Genomic DNA, 8,654 nt, shown 5'->3' with positions numbered 1-8,654 from the left:
TGATACATTAAATAAATTAGAGCAATTATGGAAAAAGCAGAAATTCTTTTATAATGATATTTTCAGGCCATGCATCACTATTTAGCAACAGTTGCTTGCACGACTCCGATACACCCAGTTTGAAAGAACTATTTTTTCCTTTTGTATTTAATTTGAAACACTTAATAACTTCATTCGGGAAGGCTTCATCCAAAAACGATCGCATAACTTCATAATCGATCTGTCCTTTTATTTTTCCGACATACAGTCATGCTAAATCATCATCTTTTTCAACGCCTTGGATCTTCATGTTCAGCTTTTTGTTGGATCCGATAAATAGAATCTGGGATTTATCAACTGGACTAATATTAGTTTGAGACGGAAGGTTTGCTGTAATTCACATTCTCATTGGTGTTTATTTTATTTCAGATGTTTCACTTCTTTCGTTTGGTTTTTTTACTTTTTGTTCGGTATGGGTGTTCAGGTTTGACACTTTTTTATCTGTATTCAACCGAACATTTGACGAAATTTGTTGCTTGTTATTGGAACTAGCTATTTGATTTTTAAGGAGAAATATTATTTCTTCCTGATCTTGCAGTCTTTTTGCCATCTGGTCAGATAGTTTATCTTGAAGTAAACACTCACGTTCAAGTTGCTGGCATTTTTTCGAAATAAACATGCTCACTTTTCTTCAGCTTATTTAGCTCTGTTGATAACACAACCTGCTCAGTCGACGACATGTCGACTACGACATGTAGACCAATTAAAAACAAGAGGTGTGAACAATCAACATGAGAGTTCAAAATCTTCTTTAGAAATCTAATGTTTGCTTACACTCTACGAGTACTCAGTTTCAATTAGTCAATATCAGTGTAATAAAATTCTGAAAATTATATATTCTATAATTCAAAAATATTGTTCTCAAAGGAAGAATTTGACAAGAATTGTTATACATAAAGTACACAAAAAAATTTAAAAAAAATCATTTTAAAATAATGCATTACTCTTTTAGTATGAAATCATCTTCTCTTCAGTTAATTCTTCTTTCAATCATGAACTTGTCGTTTCCCTTCTTCCTCTTCTTCGTGATAAAGTTTTCAGCTTACAAACAACATTATTTGTACCTCGTGAACACAGTTTCAAGTTTTTTGATTTTGTCCGTCGACTTGTTGCATTACCATTGTTTCTACGAGTGGAATTCTTCATGATCCCCTTGAAAAATGATTCACAAAGCTGCTTGGTGAAAGTTTTGTTCAATAAATGAATGACCTCAAAAAAGAGGGCTAATACATTTTTATAAATTTTGAATGGTATCTTTTCCATATTCCTTTCTCTACAGGCGCCTGTCCAAGAACATTGAGTCATGAAGTTTCTCGTAAAAAAATAGTCAATCAATTGACAGCAATCATCTTTGACCGTGTTGCTAATTTTTCTATTTGAAGTATAAATTTCATTGACTTTTTTTAAAAATTCGTCAAATATATCTTTATCTTTCAGTTTGTTTTCAAGGCTGTTGAGTTCCTGGACATTTTCAATGGGTTCAAACATTTTCACCTTCACATTTTCACGATTTTCCTCCTTTTTTATTAAATTATTTATTTTACTGAACGCTATTTCAAGTTTAGCAGTTCTTTGAAGTAAATTATCTTGATTTTTGAGGATTTGATTAATTTTGTTTTCAAGTGTACCAAAACCTTGATACTTTGGTAATGTTTTGGTGGTTTCATTCAGCTTGTTACCATTCTGTACATCAGCAGAAGCTGGTTTTCTAGCCATGTCCTACAAAAAAACAGAAGGAAATCAAAATGAGCATCTGACATATTTTTGATGAATTTTTTTATGAGTTTCTTAAAAAGACGTCATGTTACATTTGTTAAAAGAACATTGAGACATCCTTTTGGGGATAAAATGGTGAAAAATTGTTACTACACAATGTCATGTATTCAGTAGAAGCGGCAACACGGCAGCGAATCCAGTTGTCAATCAACCATCACGATGGTGTGCACCTATTGTATACAATCACTATTGTATCCATTATTAACAAATGAAGTACATCAAGGAAGTGATATAGAGAGTTGTCAATGATGCCTTTATTAGAAACAATCAGTATTTCACACACAAAATATTTTTGAAAATATTGATCACATCCTGATAGTATTCAACATAATACTCTAGTAAAACCAATAATGATTGAGAGTGAAGCGCGTTCTCATATCTAAATTTTACGTTACCAGTTTATAGCAGAATCAAAATATAATAAGCAGTAGAGTTGTAGATTGTGGCAAATTATAGATAATACACAATACTAGTACGATTAAAAGGTATTATTTATGACAAAAATCAGTAATGAGCTTGTAATGAGTAATACTTATACATTTCCTGATTACTGATCAGTTAAAATTCATTATTTTCTGTATAGTGTTAGATATTTATTACAACTAGTGGCAACGCTGTACGCAACGATATTTCTGTCTTTGTCACTTTACCGTAACTTTCATCTAATCGTTGCAGTCCTCACTAATGTACTTGCAGCCATGAGCGTATCATTGGTTCGTGAATTATACAGCGTGAATTGTACGTTTTACAGTTAAGTTAGTCAGCAATCGACGTGTTGTGATAACAATTGGTGAAAATAATAGTGCTAAGTGTTTAAGCGTTTCATAATTATATTTCTACACCGTTCTCAAACTACTCAAAAAATGGGAGACATGAACGGGCCTTCCACGTCAAAAAAGGTAAAACGGTCGGAGTCTCGGTCAGTAAGAGAAAAACAAATTGTACTGCGAGTATTTCACTGTCTTGAAAGAGATCATCAGCCACCAAAAGATGACTTTGTGCATATGTGCTGTAATTCTACGTGTGTACCTCCGAATAACCAACCGGGCATTTCTACATCATTAAGTTCCACAATTACAAAAGATAAATTATTTGATATGTGATCTGATTATACCGGTGTACCAAAATCATCGAAGATTAGCAGAAATTCATGGGGACTTACAAACGCCAAAAACTAGTAGCGGACGAAAAAAAATCACAGTTGATGAAGAAGCCAAAACCAGTATACGCAGAACTATTCACAGTTTCTTTTTCAGAAATGAGCTGCCCACACTACAAACAGTTCTGGAGGCACTTAGCGATCATGAATTGGTCCCAAAAATGGGTAAAGAAACTTTTAGGAAACTTGTACACGAAATGAAATTTACGTACGGAAAAGTTGACAGGAAAAGCATTCTCATTGAACGTCAAGAAATAATAGCATGGAGAAGAAACTATCTAAGAAAAATTGACGAATTTCGGAAGCTAAAAAAAATTGTACTTCATGGACGAGACATGGGTTAACCAAGGACATACGGTCAAAAAAGTATGGCAGGATGGTAATATAACAAGTGCACGACAAGCCTTTATTGAAGGTCAGTTGGGTTAAAACAGCCATCTGGAAAAGGTAGTCGTCTGATAGTTACGCATATAGGAAGCGACAGTGGATTTTTACCAAATGGTGAATTAATATTTAAATCTAAGAAAACAGGCGACTATCATGAAGAGATGAATGCGGAGGTGTTTGAAAAATGGTTCGAAGGCATCATTCAACTTGTGGAATCTGGGTCTGTCATCGTCATGGACAATGCCCCATACCACAGTCGACATTTAGAACCATTACCGAAACAATCATGGAAAAAAGCAGCAATTCAAGAATGGTTAATTAATAAGAACATCCAATATAACAAAGATAGTTTAAAGGCAGAACCACTTCAGCTAACAAAATTACACACAGACAAATATAAAAAATTCGCAGTGGATGAAATGCCGTTGAGTCGTGGAATTACAGTTTTAAGGTTACCACCATACCACTGCGAATTAAACCCAATAGAATTAATCTGGGCGCAAGTAAAAGGATATGTGGCACGAGAAAACAGAACATTTAAATTAGTGGACGTGCAACATCACCTACAAGAAGCTATTCGAACTGTTTCTGCAGAAGACTGGAAGAAATGCATGCAGCATGTTTTAAAAGAAGAGCAAAAAATGTGGGTCGTAGACAACCGTATTGAACACAATATTGAACCACTCATAATTCACTTTGATGATAGCGGTAGCAACAGTGACGAATCTGAGGTTGAAGATTAGACGAAAATTTGTACATTTACATTTATATTATATTCTATTACCAAAAATTTGTAATTTGTATTTTCTAGTACCCCTGACGATGAGTTTAAGTTACTCGAAAGCTTGAGAATAGTTATAAAGAGTTCATTTATCAATTGCTGCAACCCAATAGTGAAAAAAAGTTATATATATATATATATATATATATATATTGTGTTTTTTATTAATATTGTTAATTTATTTGGTACCTACTATAATTACCATGATTATTACTCCGTTTTCATAAGGCCCACCTAATGACTACAACGATTAGGTAAATTACGATATTGCAAAGTTTTAATGAAATAAATAAAAAATGTGTATGAATATTTTAACTAATTGTACTTAGAACTTTTCTTTCATTCTTAACCCTCTCAAAAATTAATAAGCACGCCCCCGATTTGCTGTCAACTGGGCTTACTTCTACTCTCAATCATTATTGGTTTTAGTATAATAATAGTAATAAATTAGCAGGGATGGCCATCCCATATGTTAGACCAGGGGTCGTCACGTAGTTTTAAGTGGGGTCCGGATACTGTGGGAAAATTTTGACGGGGTCCAAAAAAAAAACAACTGATAAAAATTGAGTGCTAACCTATGTATCATTTTGGTTTCAAATTAAATTCTGAATTATAAAACACAAGACCTAAAATTAATGTGAGAAATGGGCTTGTTTCATGCTATGGAAAATGATACTAATTTGCTTATAGACTGATCGAGTTAGGGGTATATTATACTTATCAAGCCTAATCGGTCCCAAGATCTCTTTATATTTGCAGAAAAAAGAACAATTCGAAAAGCAAGAATTTGAATTGGCCGCGTGTCTGTTGACCAATAAAATTGATCGTGTCTAGAGCGGAGTTGCCAAGTGTATTGGTTTTCAATATCCAATCACAGATCTGATGATCCAATTTGACAGACGCCATTTTTGTTGTTATTGTTGTCAACTCTGTGTGAATACAACTGTTACAATTATCTAATTAAAGATTTTTTTTTTGTAAAAGATGGGTCTCGGCGGGTGCCTATTTTGCGGCATATTCCGTGTCATTAGTTTACATTCTGAAAAATATTTTTTCATGTTATTTTTGGATTGAATTTTACCATTACTACCACCAAAATGGTTGAATATGTTTTATACCTAGTTGTAAAAACAGATTATCCATATCAGACAAAAAGTTTTTCAGTGTTCCAAAAAACGAAACTCTAAGAGATCTATGGTTTTATTTAGTTGGCCGAGCTAAAATAACAATAAAATCAAAACTTTCCATCCTTCGATAAAAGACAAAGTCTGAAATGGCCTACTAAATATACCACCTACCGTTTCAATTTTTCATTCTTCATTTCGGTACCCAAGTATTGCAAATTTTACAGCTAAAATTCATCGATCATTTCAAAATCGACACTTGTGGTAGGTTGTCGGAGTCAGCTTTAACAAAACAAAACTCAACATTCATTTTGAAATTATTTCAACAAAAATACGAAATTATGTGTGGAAACCATTGACAGTAGAAAGAGCACATTGTCGTATACACTACAGCGGGCAACGTGATCCTGTTTTTCTGTCAATTATTTTTTTTTTACAAAAGATACCTTGTTGATGAATTGTTGTATATCTTTCGACAATTGTTTATGAAGGAAAAACAATTGTCGCTCTTCAACATTTTTTTTAAATAGGTGGCTCTGCTAACTTGATATAAAGTTAGCTGGGTCACCCCTGTGCAGGTCAAAATAATACTCAAACATCGGAATTTTTGTTATTAATATTTGTCGAGTAATTGTCATAACGCTCTTCATGTGAGAAAACGATAAAAAATGTATTTTTCTGTACGTTATATTTTAAGAATAGTTTGCGCTAGATGGCAACACCGCAATAAAAATATCTTATTCGTTTATTGGTTTTTTCTAGAGATATTCAAAAAGTAAAGTATTGATGAATTGTCGAAATATCATAATTGATATGTCGTATGTATTCGTGTTGAAAAAGTCGATTATATTAAAGAGGAATTATGAATTTCTCGCAGCGGGCAAAGTGATCCTGTTTTATTATTTTTTTTACAAAAGACAACTTATCAATCAATTATCGTATCTCTTTCGACAATTGTTCACGAATAAAAAACAATTGTCGCATCTCAACTTTTTTTTAAATAGGTGGCTAAACTAACTTGATATAAAGTTAGCAGGGTCAGCCCAGTACAGGTCTCAATAATACTCAAATATCGAAATACAGGTACTGTGCTAACTTTATATCAAGTTAGCAGGGCTACCCCTTATAAAAAAAAAGAAGATGCGCGACAATTATTTTTCTTTCGCGACAAATTCTCGACAATAATTCGACAATTAAAAAAGTATATTTTAATAACTTTACTGCAAGTTGCTTTGCTAACTTTATGTAGGTTGAAATTTCGAGATTGAAGTCGAAATTTCGAGATTCAAAGTTGTAATTTCCAAGAAACAAATAATAAAAATATGTGGCCCTTTTGCGCTTCCGTAGATATACATCTTTATTCAAGGTAATTACACACGCTATATCAGTAAGATATATTCTTCTGGCACTGAAGTTTATTCATTATTATCATTATAAACATTCATTATTGTAGCCAAAATGGTAAATGAAAACATTAAAATCTAATGACAGTGCTTAATGCAGTTGCAACAAAATTTTCTAAAAAATCACTGTATCTACTGACGACCTGATACTGACCAGATATTTCACCATTTAACATAAAAAATTGGAATATCAATTTTTAATGCATTCTCCCAATAAACCCATGATGTCTATCAAGATTTAACTTGTTCGAAAGAACTTACAAAAGCTAATTTTCACCATACTTACTGTAGCCTGCGTTTCCTCAATTTAGCAGATTGAATTCACAATATCCATTCAACAATCGAAGTTTTTGCACCTCTTTATCCCACACCGTGTTTGTTATTCAAAATGTAAACTTCATAACTTAGGTTAGGTTACCGTTTCACGGTTTGCAACCCAACGTTAACACACTAAAATATCCAGTGAAGCTTACACTGAGCACCATATAGTTTTTCAAATGTATTAGTCAACAGATTAAGTTTATTCCCAAAGTAAAATTAACCGAAAACTATCACAATCACCTCTGAATAACCAATTATACTGCTTCCCGCCTTGTGAATCGAGACTCGCGAGTAACGTACCCGATGAGGGAGTGAGGGGATATGAACAGACCAGTGATGCCAGATATATTAGAAATATTCAGGGTTTGGTAGGATTCTTGGGTTATAAAATTAGAATAAACGGTATTATTTGTAGAGACCTCAGAGTAACAAAAGACAATAGAGAGGCCTTTTCCATCCTTACATTGAAGGCAGCATAACTTTGATTGTTTACGGGAAGTAAGTTGGACCATAAAACAGTGGCGGTTGGTTTAGCTGATAATTGGAGGGATATTATATATTTATAAAATAAATCATTTCAAGTGAAAATGTATTCTTTTCAAATAGTTCCTACAGAAAATCTGATTCATTATTGATGATTATGAAAATGGGGCCAGTTTTTCTACCACCTACTTGATTTTTATTTATGTATGGCTTTATAATAAAGCGCATGATTTACTGGGTTAAAATTAAGTAATGAATTTTGCTTCATGTAATCAGATGAAGAAATTTGTGATATATTCTTAAATTTGATAAACAAGTGGTAGGGGAGAGGAGGGTACTTGTACCCATCTAAACAATATTTGTCATAAATCAAATGTTTTTATCGGTAAAAACTACAGATTTGCCATAGACGTTCATTCATATGTTCCCTTTAACATAGCCATCTCAAATTTTCTACAAAATGAAAGGGGTTGGTATAAAACAGATAAACCCAAGTTTTGAGGTTTGCGTACCATTACCCTCCACGGCGGTTAATAATACGCATTTTATCGGGCAATGATACGCAAATAAAAACTGTTAAAAAAAATCGTGTTTATTAAAAATTGTTAGAAAATATCATAAATTCAAAAAAAGTAAACTTATTCGTAATTGAAACTTAATAAAAACGAAAACTTTAAACATATTTTAGATATTTAACAAAAAAATTGAACTTGTATAAGAAACTAAATCAAAATTTCCCAATAAGGCTCCTTTTTGTAAAGGATTTTTTACTGCAAAAGTCGCATTCGTAGTCAGTGGCAGAGTCCTGCCCACTGCATTCAGCATGTACCCGCACTTCCTGCAGGTAATACATCTATACCAAATTTCCCCATCTTTTCCGAAATCTTCACATAAGAAGCATTGATCCTTCTCGTTTGAATCCACGTACATGCCATCCAGTTCATCAACATCAACAACATTTTTCTCGTCAATTTCATTGTCCTCGGAAGTATCAGAATCTAGTTCCATATTTCTTTTATTCATTGTTTTTTTGCGTAATGGCACTTTTGCTTTGATATTTTTACCCTTACCTTCTCGAGCAAAATTTATTTTATACCTTCTATGTTGCTTCTCCTCGAGAATTAATTTCATTGGTGTAGCTGTTAATATTTCTGACTTTCCCTTGGTACATTTTCTAATTT

General features: G+C 32.9%; 1 long non-coding RNA gene across 1 annotated transcript; it reads right to left on the bottom strand.

Annotated features, from left to right (window-relative positions):
* Positions 1 to 867: 867 nt before the first annotated feature.
* LOC141482822 (uncharacterized) lies at positions 868 to 7,742 on the bottom strand. The gene is made up of 2 exons (XR_012465742.1): positions 6,956 to 7,742; positions 868 to 1,758 (listed from the first exon to the last, which is right to left on the bottom strand). It is a non-coding gene; the product is annotated as an uncharacterized lncRNA (long non-coding RNA).
* Positions 7,743 to 8,654: the final 912 nt, after the last annotated feature.

The sequence above is a fragment of the Leptinotarsa decemlineata genome, unplaced genomic scaffold (genome assembly GCF_025532065.1).
Source record: "Leptinotarsa decemlineata unplaced genomic scaffold, Ldec_3_MD MMD2_tig00001973_RagTag_RagTag, whole genome shotgun sequence".
Taxonomy (NCBI): Eukaryota; Metazoa; Arthropoda; class Insecta; order Coleoptera; family Chrysomelidae; genus Leptinotarsa; species Leptinotarsa decemlineata.
This window is presented reverse-complemented; position numbering and strand designations above follow the sequence as displayed.